The 13,337-nt window shown below is 47.6% G+C and overlaps 1 pseudogene; it reads right to left on the reverse strand.

The window, feature by feature from the left end:
• Positions 1–1,156: 1,156 nt before the first annotated feature.
• LOC147985137 (uncharacterized) lies at positions 1,157–5,668 on the reverse strand (annotated as a pseudogene).
• Positions 5,669–13,337: the final 7,669 nt, after the last annotated feature.

Raw genomic sequence — 13,337 nt, forward strand, 5'->3', positions numbered from 1 at the left:
GGAGGCCACCATGGTAATCTCCGGCATGTCCATCTTCTTCCTCGACGTCGACTACTTCCGTTCAGACGTCTTCCCCGCCCTAGGTCTCCTCCACTACGTCGCCGAGTTCCTCGACGTCTTCCTCCCCGCTTCCTATGCTTCGCGGATCCGAGGATGTCGCCCCGATCAGCGCATCCCTGCGTCGCCTCCTTCGTTTTCCGGCAAGTCCAGGAGCCAGGAGGTCCAAGGTCGACGCGGCCGTCCTCCTCTACGTCACCTCGCCTCGTTGTTTATTTTGCATACTCCTACACAATCCCGCACGCACGCACGCGCGGCACGCGCCGTAGCCGCAGAGCACCACCCGCGCAGCTCCGGTCGTCTTCTTCGCCATGTCCAGGGCAAGCTGAAGCTCGTGCCTGAACGCATGCGCATCCACATAGCACGCGTGCACCCTGTGTGCTTCACCTCGCCACGCCTCTGTACTCACTTGGCCTCGCCGCGCATCGCCCGGGCCGAGCCGAGCCTACTCGTGCTCGAGCACCTCCGCGGAGCCGTTTGCCCGCGCTCGTGTGGCAGCTCGCCCGTCGCCGCGCCTCGCTGTGCTTCGCCGTATGGCAGCAGGTTTCTGCCCGCGTTCATGTGCACTACCACTGCCTCGCCGTGCCTCGCTGCCATGGCCGAGACGAGCTCCTGCCTGAGCTTGTTCTTGATCCCTTGCTCATGTCGTTTCCCGGTCCCTCTTGCAGCTATCCGCAAGCACGCGTGCACTGTCTTCAGTTTCCGCATGCCCGCCGCAGGTTCTTAACCCCAACAGCCGTCGTTTGTGCTTGCCATCGCCGTCAGTTGTCGCCGTGCAGCCATGGCCAAGCTCGACCTGTTGTTGAATACTCAAAAGAGCCTGGGAGGTCCTGGGTTCAAACCCCAGGCGCCTCTCTTTTGCTCTGTTCTTTTATTTCTTTTGCACACACCCACAGCTACTTGGGCCGAATCCTCATCTGGGTCGCTGCATTGTGATGCTTCGGGCCCGTGCATATTTTTTTCCACCCTGTGTATTTTAGCATTTTTTAGTGCATGCATATTTACCGAAATGCCATCATTTTAAAATGCTCATAACTAAATATCCATGCATCCAAATGAAACATGTCATATATGCATCTTGCTCAGTTTTTCATGTTCTTTAATAATCTGCAACTTTCATCCCTGTTAAAAATATTTAAAATTGCTTTTAGCATTAATTTGCATAAATCACATGTTAAAATGGTTTATTTCATAACTAAATAACCGTAGCTCGGTTTTAATTGTTCTTTATATGTAAATGGGCTAGAAAAATGTATAGATTAACTTGGTGCACTTTATTTTCCTGTTTAACAAAAATAAAATATGGTTTATGGCGGAACAGTACCAAATCCTTAAATTGCACATGGGGATTTTTCCGGACTTGTTGTTTGTTGTTCCGGCCTCATTTAAACTTGCCTAGATAGGTAGTTTTCTTTATGCTTCACCTCTTGCCATGCTAACCAACATTTAATATTGTTGAGTACCTAAACGAGAGAGAACTAAATAACTTGAATGTGGTGTTTTGTCAATATGCAACCCGTTGCATATTGAGCTCCACTTAACTTGTAGTTTTGCGTGTGCACTTTGCCATGCCATGTATCATTAAACCGGACATGCATCATACTTCGTTGTGCATCATTCCATGTATATGTGATGTTTGTTTACGATGTTGTTTGCTTCTTTCCGGTGATGCTTCTTCGGGTTGGTTCCGTTAACGTCGCGTTTGTGAGGATTCGTTTGACTACGTCCGTTTGTATTCTTCATGGGCTCGTTCTTCTTCCTTGCGGGTTTTCAGGCAAGATGACCATACCCTCGAAATCACTTCTATCTTTGCTTGCTAGTTGCTTGCTCTTTTGCTATGCCTATGTTGCGATACCTACCACTTACTTATCATGCCTCCCATATTGTTAAGCCAAGCCTCTAACCCACCTTGTCCTAGCAAACCGTTGTTTGGCTATGTTACCACTTTGCTCAGCCCCTCTTATAGCGTTGTTAGTTGCAGGTGAAGATTGAAGTTTGTTTCCTTGTTGGAGCATGGAGATGTTGTTCCTTGTTGGAACAGGTTTACTTGTTGGGATATCACAATATCTCTTATTTAATTAATGCATCTATATACTTGGTAAAGGGTGGAAGGCTCGGCCTTATGCCTGGTGTTTTCTTCCACTCTTGCCGCCCTAGTTTCCGTCATATCGGTGTTTTGTTCTCGGATTTTGCGTTCCATACACGGTTGGGTTATAATGGGAAACCCTTGACAGTTCGCCTTGAATAAAACTCCTCCAGCAAGGCCCAACATTGGTTTTACCATTCGCCACCTAGCCTTTTCTTTCCCTTGGGTCATCTTTATTAAACCCCCGGGCCAGTGCTCCTCTGAGTGTTGGTCCAACCTGTCAGCTGCCGGTGGCCACCAGGGGCAACTCTGGGCTGGCCTACCGGAACCTTGGACAATCCGGTGTGCCCTGAGAAAGAGATATGTGCAGCTCCTATCGGGATTTGTCGGCACATTCGGGTGGCTTTGCTGGTCTTGTTTTACCATTGACGAAATGTCTTGTAACCGGGATTCCGAGTCTGATCGGGTCTTCCTGCTAGAAGGAATATCCTTCATTGACCGTGAGAGCTTGTGATGGGCTAAGTTGGGACACCCCTGCAGGGATTTGAACTTTCGAGAGCCGTGCCCGCGGTTATGGGCAGATGGGAATTTGTTAATGTCCGGTTGTAGAAAACTTGAAGTTGATCTTAATTAAAATACATCAACCGCGTGTGTAACCGTGATGGTCTCTTCTAGGCGGAGTCCGGGAAGTGAACACGGTGTTGGAGTTATGCTTGACGTAGGTTGTTCTAGGATCACTTCTTGATCATAGTTTCTCGATCGTGCTTTTCCTTCTCTTCTTGCTCTCATTTGCGTATGTTTAGCCACCATATATGCTAGTCGCTTGCTGCAGCTCCACCTCATACCTTTTACCCTACCTATAAGCTTAAATAGTCTTGATCGCGAGGGTGTGAGATTGCTGAGTCCCCGTGACTCACAGATGCTTCCAAAACCAGCTTGTAGGTGCCGTTGAACCGTGCAGATGACGCAACCAAGCTCAAGGAGGAGCTCGATGAAGATCTTGTCCTTTGTGTTGTTTCGTTCTAGTTTATCAGTAGTGGAGCCCAGTTGGGGTCGATCGGGGATCTGTGTAGCTTTTGGGGTAGTCTTCTTTTATTTTGGTTCCGTAGTCGGACCTTGAATGTATCTGGATGATGTAATGCTTTATTCATGTAATTGTGTGAAGTGGCGATTGTAAGCCAACTATGTATCTCTTTCCCTTATTGCATTACATGGGTTGTGTGAATATTACCTCACTTTCGACATTGCTTTCAATGCGGTTATGCCTCTAAGTCGTGCTTCGACACGTGGGAGATATAGCCGCATCGAGGACGTTACATGGATCTCCTAGTTTCTTTGGTATTCCACCTTTATAAGTGTAATTAGCAAGCATGGTGGAAATTTAAGCTTCTGGTTTCTTTCTTTTATTAGTAACAATATCCTTCATGTACTTAGCATAAGGGTTCATTTTAAGCATATGAGTTGAAAGCATACGCAAAAAGATAGATCTAATCATTTCAGCAAAGCGCTCAAAATCCTCATCATGCTTTTTCTTGGATGGTTTAGGAGGAAAAGCATGGGTTTCTGAACCCATGGTTCTCTTTCTTTACCGTGCTTCCTTGAAACGAAGTCTCTCTTATCATAATGTTGATTCTTTGATTGTGGGTTATCAAGATCAACAGCGGGTTCAATCTCTACGTCACTATTATTGCTAGGTTGAGCATCAACATGAACATCATTATTAACATTATCACTAGGTTCATGTTCATCACCAGATTGTGTTTCAACATCGGAAATAGAAATATCATTGGGATTCTCAGGTGTGTCTACAACAGGTTCACTAGGAGCATGCAAAGTCCTATCATTTTTCTTTTTCTTCTTCTTAGAAGAACTAGGTGCATCAACATTAGTTCTCTGAGAATCTTGCTCAATTCTCTTAGGGTGGCCCTCAGGATACAAAGGTTCCTGAGTCATTTTACCCCCTCTAGTCACAACTCTAACAATATTACCATTATTCTTATTATTTAATTCATTGAACAAATCATTCTGAGCTTTAAGTACTTGTTCTACTTGAGTGGTAACCATAGAAGCATGTTTACTAATAAGTTTAAATTCACCTTTAACTCTAGACATATAATCACTCAAGTGTTCAATCATATAAGCATGGCGTTTCAATTGTCTACTAACATAAGAATTGATTTCTTCTTATTTAACAATAAAATTATCAAACTCATCTAAGCATTGGCTAGCAGAATTATTACGAGGAATATCACCTTCATCAAATCTATAGAGATAATTTACCTTTACTACCTGTGTCGGGTTATCAAGACCATGTATTTCTTCAATAGGTGGTAAATTCTTAACATCTTCAACTTTAATACCCTTTTATTTCATAGATTTCTTTGCCTCTTGCATATCTTCAGGACTGAGAAATAGAATACCACTTATCTTCAAAGTTGGCTTAGGAGTTGGTTCAGGAAGTGTCCAATCATTTTCATTACTTAACATATTATTCAATAGCAATTCAGCATGATCAACTATTCTTTCCCTGAAAACACAACCAGCACAACTATCCAGGTGGTCTCCAGAAGCATCAGTTAATCCATTATAAAAGATATCAAGTATTTCATTTTTATTGAGAGGATGATCAGGCAAAGCATTAAGTAATTGGAGAAGCCTCCCCCAAGCTTGTGGGAGACTCTCTTCTTCAATTTGCACAAAATTATATATTTCCCTTAAGACAGCTTGTTTCTTATGAGCAGGGAAATGTTTAGCAGAGAAGTAATAAATCATATCCTGGGGACTACGCACACAACCAGGATCAAGAGAATTAAACCATGTTTTAGCATCACCCTTTAATGAGAACGGAAACAACTGAATGATAAAGTAATAGCGAGTTTTCTCATCATTAGTGAACAGGGTGGCTATATCATTTAATTTAGTAAGATGTGCCACAACAGTTTCAGTTTCATAACCATGGAAAGGATCAGATTCAACCAAAGTAATTAACTCAGGGTCGACAAAGAAATCATAATCCCTATAAAAAATACAGATAGGTGAAGTATCAAAAGCAGGGCCATATTTCATTATAGCATTCAAAGACTTTTCTTTCAACTTAGCTAATAGTTTCTTAAGATCATATCTATCATTGCAAGCTAAAAAGTCTCTAGCAGTTTCTTCATCCATAGCATAACCCTCAGGCACAACGGGCAATTCGTATCTAGGGGGAGAATCTTCATCATCACTTTCATCAATATTATCGGTTTCAATAATTTCATTCTCTCTAACCCTAGCAAGTTGTTCATCAAGAAATTCACCTAATGGCACAATATTATCAAGCATTGAAGTAGTTTCATCATAAGTATCATGCAAAGCAGAAGTGGCATCATCAATAACATGTGACATATCAGAATGAATAGCAGGAGTAGGTGTCGCAAGTTTACTCATAACAGAAGGTGAATCAACTGCATAGCTAGATGGCAGTTCCTTACCTCCCCTCATAGTTGAGGGATAAATCTTGGTTCTTTCATCTTTCAAGTTCTTCATAATGATCAACAGATATAAATCCCAAGTGACTCAAAGAATACAGCTATGCTCCCCGGCAACGGCGCCAGAAAATAGTCTTGATAACCCACAAGTATAGGAGATCGCAACAGTTTTTGAGGGTAGAGTATTCAACCCAAATTTATTGATTCGACACAAGGGGAGCCAAAGAATATTCTCAAGTATTAGCAGCTGAGTTGCCAATTCAACCACACCGGGAAAACTTAATATCTGTAGCAAAATATTTAGTAGCAAAGTAATATGGAAGTAACGGTAATGATGGCAAAAGTAACAATATTGGTTTTGTAGTGATTGTAACAGTGGCAACGGAAAAGTAACTAAGCAAAGATCAATATGTGAGAAGCTCATAGGCAATGGATCAGTGATGGATAATTATGTCAGATGCGATTCCTCATCCAACAGTTATAACATAGGGTGACACAGAACTAGCTCCAGTTCATCAATGTAATGTAGGCATGTATTCCGAATATAGTCATATGTGCTTATGGAAAAGAACTTGCATGACATATTTTGTCCTACCCTCCCGTGGCAGCGGGGTCCTATTGGAAACTAAGGGATATTAAGGCCTGCTTTTAATAGAGTAACGGACCAAAGCATTAACACTTAGTGAATACATGAACTCCTCAAACTACGGTCATCACTGGTAAGTATCCCGATTATTGTCACTTCGGGGTTAATGGATCATAACACATAATAGGTGACTATAGACTTGCAAGATAGGATCATGAACTCACATATATTCATGAAAACATAATAGGTTCAGATCTAAAATCATGGCACTCGGGCCCTAGTGACAAGCATTAAGCATAGCAAAGTCATAGCCACATCAATCTCAGAACATAATGGATACAAGGGATCAAACCCTTACAGAACTAACTCGATTACATGATAAATCTCATCCAACCCATCACTGTACAACAAGCCTACGACAGAAGTAGTCAGGCATGGCGGTGAGCATCATCAAAATGGTGATGGAGGAAGGTTGATGATGACAATGGCGACGGATTCCCCTCTCCAAAGCCCCGAACAGACTCCAGATCAGCCCTCCCAAGAGAAATTAGGGCTTGGCGGCGGCTTCGTATAATAAAACGCGATGAATGCTTCTCTCTAATTTTGTTCTCCCTGAACGTGAATATACAGAGTTGTAGTTGAGGTCGGTGGAGCACCAGGGGGCCCACGAGGCAGGGCGGCACGCCCAGGGGGTAGGCGCGCCCCTCACCATCGTGGACAGGGTGTGGGTCCCCTGGCCTTGATTCTCTCGCCAATATTTTTTATATATTCCAAAAATATTCTCCGTTGATTTTCAGGTCATTCCGAGAACTTTAATTTCTGCACAAAAATAACACCATGGCAATTCTGCTGAAAACAGCGTCAGTCCGGGTTAGTTCCATTCAAATCATGCAAGTTAGAGTCCAAAACAAGGGCAAAAGTGTTTGGAAAAGTAGATACGATGGAGACGTATCAACTACCGCTAATTTATTGCTCTCCCGATAGTTCTGTCACTTGAGTGGAAGTTAAGCGGTAGTTGGGCAGTACTACCGCCCTACCATTCTCTACTATCGTTGTTCTTGGCTGGTGTTCAATACTTACCGGTAGTACCACTGGTGAGAGCGGTACTACCGCTCCGGCGGCACTACCGCCTCCCTGATCTTCTTAATTGAACAGTGCGCCAGGAACCTCCGTGCTAGCGGAAGTACCACTTGCCTAAGCGGTACTACTGCTTGTGCACGGGCTGTGAGTGCACAATAGTTGGATTTCATTCCCGACTATAAAAGGGAGTCATCTTCTCCAAGTTGACTTACCTCTTCCTCCCCCAAGCTCCATTGTTGCTCGCAAGCTCATTCTTGCCTGATCTCTCTCCCTAGCCAATCAAACTTGTTGATTCTTTAGGGATTTCTTGAGAAGGCCTAGATCTATACTTCCACCAAGAGAAATTTGGTTCCCCCCACAAATCCCTTGCGGATCTTGTTACTCTTGGGTGTTTGAGTACCATAAACGGTTGAGGTCACATGAGATCCACATTCCATTGTGGTGAACCTTCATGGTGGTGTTGGGAGCATCCAATTCGGTTGTGGAGAGAGCCCCCCGACCTTGTTTGTAAAGGTACGGTTGCTGTAACGCCCGGATAATTAAGCTACAGTGAACCTCTGCTAATGATGCCACGTCACCTCGGTTACTGTTCCTAATCTCGTGTTAGTTCGAAACTGATTCAAATTCAAATTCAAAATCAACCAAACAAAAAAAAACTTTTCAAAATTTAAGACAAAATGTTCGGGGTGAGCAAATAAATGCCTAGGAATTTATGGTGTGGGATCCATGCCTTTATAAAAGACCTAAATACTTAAAATGAATCAAAACAGAAAACAAACAAAAAATATATATATAAAAGGACCCCCCCCCACTGGGCCAGACGGCCCAGCCGGCCAGGCCACCACCGGCCCAACTGGGCAAAGGCCCAGCCGGCCACCCCCCCATAACCCCACACCCCCGAAACCCTAACCCCACCCCGTCGCCCCACTCACCCCCCACTCCCCACTCGCTCTCCCCACCCCCCCTCGCGCTGGATCTGGATCGGGAGGAGCCCGATCCGCTTCTCCCTCGCCCGGCCCCCAACACCCACCGCCCCGTCGCTCGTCCTCACCCCCCTCCTCGCCGGACGCCGTGGACGCGCACCGTCCCGCCGCTGCCGAACGCCTCCTCGTCCTCCTCCTCGCCGGTCTTCCCCGACCGCCCTCGAGCCCATTGCCCCATTGCCCTACTCCCCCCCCCCCGTGAGCTCCCCCCACCTTCGCCCTCCTCTCCCCCTAGGTCGCCTCGGCCGTCGCCGCTCGACGCGCTCCGGCGCCACCGTCGCCCGCGCCAGGTCGTCCCGCCCCCGGCCCCTCCCCGCTTCCCCGTGCGGCTCCCCTGCCGCGGCCGCCGCGCCCTTCCCCCCCTAGTCGCCTCGGCCACGTGCACGGGCACCACCGGCCGAGCCATCGCACCGCCTCGCCTCGCGCCACAGCCGCTCGCCGTCCCTCGCCCGCTTCCTGCCCTGGCCGCACCGGCTTCGCCCGACCGCGCTCGCGCTAGGCCGGCCCCGGCGCCGCCTCGTCGTGGCCTCGCCGCTGCCATCCCCGGCGCCGGCGCCCCTCAGCGCCCGCTCGGCCCTCTCCTGGGTCGAGCGCCCACAACGCCCCACGCCCGCTAGCCAGTAGCCTGCGCCCGCTAAGGCCCCGGGCCTATGATAGATGGGCCCCACGCCCAAAATGAAAAAAAAAGAATTTAAAAAAAAATTAATTAATTAATTAATTAAGGAATTAATTAAGTTAATTAATTATAATTAGATTAACCTAATCACTAATTAACCTAATTAACTGTTAGTTAATTAAAACAGAGTATGACAAATGGGACCCACCTGTCAGGTTGACCTGGTCAACTGCTGACGTCATGCTGACATCATGATGATGTCAGCAGACACTATTCTGGATAATGTTGATTAAATTAAATAAATCCTAAAAATGATTTAAATCTTTTAAAATTTATATAAAATAAACCGTAGCTCGGATGGAAAAACTTTGTACATGAAAGTTGCTCAGAACGACGAGACGAATTTGAATACGCAGCCCGTTTATCTGCCTCGCATCCCTAGCATAGCGAACACGCAACTTTCCCCCTCTTTTTCATCTGTCCGAAAACGCGAAACACCGGGGATACTTTCCCGGATGTTTCCCCCCTTCACCAGTATCACCTCATACCGCGATAGGGCACCCCTAGCACCGATACTTGTCATGTCATACATCGCTATGCATCTGTTTGCTTAAATATTTATTGTTTCTTCCCCCTCTTCTCTCGCTAGACACCGAGACCGACGCCGCTGCTACCCAGTACGACTACGGTGTTGACGACCCCTCTCTCTTGCCAGAGCAACCAGGCAAGCCCCCCCTTTGATCACCAGATATCGCCTACTCTTCTCTATACTGCTTGCATTAGAGTAGTGTAGCATGTTACTGCTTCCCGTTAATCCTATACTGATGCATAGCCTGTCCTTGCTACTACTGTTGTTACCTTTACCTGCAATCCTAATGCTTAGTATAGGATGCTAGTTTATCATCAGTGGCCCTACATCCTTGTCCGTCTGCCATGCTATACTATCGGGCCGTGATCACTCGGGAGTTGATCACGGGTATATACTATATACTTTATACATGATACATGTGGTGACTAAAGACGTGTCGGCTTGAGGAGCACCCGCGAGTGGAGTTTTGAGGCGGAGCGGCAGGGCAGGTTCCGACCACCTAGGAGAGAGGTGGGCCTGGCCCTGGTCGGCATTCGCGGATACTTAACACGCTTAACGAGATTTGGGTATTTGATCTGAGTCTGGCCATTTGGTCTATACGCACTAACCATCTACGCGGGAGTAGTTATGGGTATCCCGGCGTCGTGGTATCAGCCGAAGCCTTCTTGACGTCAGCGATGGAGCGGCGCGCGCTGGATTGGACTGGAACGCCACTAGGCTAGGTCTGCTTCCGGCCGCCCACGCAACGTGCAGGTGTGCTAAGGGCGATGGGCCCAGACCCCTGGGCGCTTAGGTTTAGACCGACGTGCTGACCTCTCTGTTGGTCTAGGTGGGGCTGCGACATGTTGATCTTCCGAGGCCGGGCATGACCCAGGAAAGTGTGTCCGGCCAAATGGGATCGAGCGTGTTGGGTATGTGGTGCACCCCTGCAGGGAAGTTAATCTATTCGAATAGCCGTGATCTTCGGTAACAGGACGATTTGGAGTTGTACCTTGACCTTATGACAACTAGAACCGGATACTTAATAAAACACACCCTTCCTAGTGCCAGATACAACCGCTGATCGCTCTCTCACAGGGCGACGAGGCGGGATCATCGGTTAGGGTTATGCTATGCGATGCTACTTGGAGGTCTTCAGTCTACTCTCTTCTACATGCTGCAAGACGGAGGCTGCCAGAAGCGTAGTCTTCGAAAGGACTAGCTATCCCCCTCTTATTCCGGCTTTCTGCAGTCCAGTCCACATATAATAGCCTTATTCCAGTTGATACCAATGCATACGCATGTAGTGTAGCTCCTTGCTTGCGAGTACTTTGGATGAGTACTCACGGTTGCTTTCTCCTTCTTTTCCCTCTATCCCTTCTACCTGGTTGTCGCAACCAGATGTTGGAGCCCAGGAGCCAGACGCCACCGTCGACGACGACTCCTACTACACCGGAGGTGCCTACTACTATGTGGTGCCCGCTAACGACGACCAGGAGTAGTTAGGAGGATCCCAGGCAGGAGGCCTGCGCCTCTTTCGATCTGCATCCCAGTTTGTGCTAGCCTTCTTAAGGCAATCTTGTTTAACTTATGTCTGTGCTCAGATATTGTTGCTTCCGCTGACTCGTCTATGATCGAGCTCTTGTATTCGACCCTCGAGGCCCCTGGCTTGTAATATGATGCTTGTATGACTTATTTTATTTGTAGAGTTGTGTTGTGATATCTTCCCGTGAGTCCCTGATCTTGATCGTACACGTTTGTGTGTATGATTAGTGTACGATTGAATCGGGGGCGTCACAAGTTGGTATCAGAGCCGACTGCCTATAGGAACCCCCCTTCCACACTCCTTGGCCGAAGTCGAGTCTAGACATTACAAAAACTTTTACTAACTTGGCTGTGTGCCTTACGGGCCCACGTCGCCATCGGGTGGTACTAGGATCTTTTACTCCTCGACCTTTACTCTGGGACTCTGAACTCTCTTCTACTCGGGTTAAACGAATTTACTAACTCTGACACTAGGATCCCGTTATGACATTCACCCCAAAGTTGGATAAGCCCTAGTTATTCTTTAGAGTAGTATTTGAACATTATCCACATTGTCATTTGACTCCTGTGAAAACATCTTTGTTTTCAGATGGAACCCACGAGGCAGGTCGTGCGCCACACGACGGCCATTGGTGCCTCAGGGTCACCTGCTGTGTTGGTTGAGATGATGGCCTATCTGGGTTATCGCTGGCACCCTGAGTACACCGTCTATGAGGAGTATCAGGACTTCAACCAGGAGCAGTACCGTGCCATCGTCCACCTCTACTCTCGGGAGTATGACTCCACTACCGTGCTGCACACTGCTCATGGAGTTGGAGTGACTATCGATATGGCGGTCCACGATGCTGCTTATGCTGCTCTGACACGTCTTCGTGGAGAGTATCAGGAGTTGGATACCTCCCCCTTTAGGCACATTGCTATCGCATCCGATGTTGGTGCGGAGGGATACTACACTGCTGCCTACTCCACTGTCACCTGGGAGCCCTTCTACCATCAGAACCTGGTTCTGCATGCTGATGGGCTGGATAGAGCTAACCGAGCTCTTCGCCACGAGTTGTACACCACCTGTCAGCACCTGTATCATGCTCTGACGCTGTTACACCCCTCTGTCCACTCTGGTGACTTGTCGCATTCTGCGATCTACCCTGCCCGGATCGTGATGCCCCAGGGCGTCGGCTGGCCAGATGTGGGAGGCTACTCTCCTGCATTGGGTCCTCTCCTGCCACCTGCGCATCAGGTTCCGCACCAGAGTATCCGTGGGCCCCAGGCTACTCGCGTGGAGGTCTTCCCTTCACGTCACCACCAGCTGTCGGGCTACACCTACCTCCGCAGTACCGCATGGGACTGACGTAGACTTGCTTATTAGTGTTAGCTGCATTCGCCGCGAGCCTTTGTGCCGCCTATGATGTCTTAGCCTATGTACCGAACTCTGTGTAACGAACTCTATGCTGATCTCTTTTGTAAGATATGCCGACTACTATGTAGTATCTATCGTGCTACGTTCATTGTGCATGTTTCATCATGAATGATTCTTGTTTTTGCAATTCCTCAATGCTGAACTACCCCTGTTAAATATTAGCAGGATGGTTAGACCAGGTGGTCGTGGTCGTGGTGGTAACGCCCCACCACCGCCTGAGTACATGGCTGGTATGATCCAACAGCTTGAGATGAATCGCCAGTTCATGGAGAATATGATGGCTCAGTTTCCTCGCCCCAATATGAACCAGCAGCCAACCCCAGTGACTCTGCAGGATTTCATGCGCCTGAACCCAACTGTGTACCGCAGCTCAACTCAGCCTCCGGATGCTGATGACTGGCTCCGTGACATCACCTATGAGATGGAGTCTGCTGATGTAGCCCCTGCCAGCTATGTCACCTTTGCTTCCTTCTTCCTGAAGGGACCCGCAGCTCAATGGTGGGACAGCCACAGGCGTACTCTGCCAGCTGGAACAATCATCACCTGGCCAGACTTCCAAGCTGCCTTCCGTGCTCGCTTCATTCCTCAGGGAGTTATGGACCGGAAGAAGCGTGAGTTCCGCAACCTCACCCAAGGCAACCGAACTATGGAAGCTTATCAGCGGGAGTTTCTGGACTTGTCCCGCTATGTTGAAGAGGACATTGCAACTGATGCACGCAGACAGGAGAAGTTCCGGGATGGCCTTCAAGCTGACATCAAGCTCGCACTTCTAGTGCATGACTTTGCTGATTTCGCCACTCTGGTGAACAAAGCCATCAATGTCGAAACTGGTCTGCAGGAATACCAGAGCTCTCACAAGTGCAGCCATGACACGGGCTCATCTTCGGGCCCGTCCTTACAGAAGCGCAAGATATGGATTCCCAACAGCATGT

Source organism: Triticum urartu, chromosome 2A (genome assembly GCF_056163025.1).
Source record: "Triticum urartu cultivar PI428250 chromosome 2A, HENAU_Tu73, whole genome shotgun sequence".
NCBI lineage: Eukaryota > Viridiplantae > Streptophyta > Magnoliopsida > Poales > Poaceae > Triticum > Triticum urartu.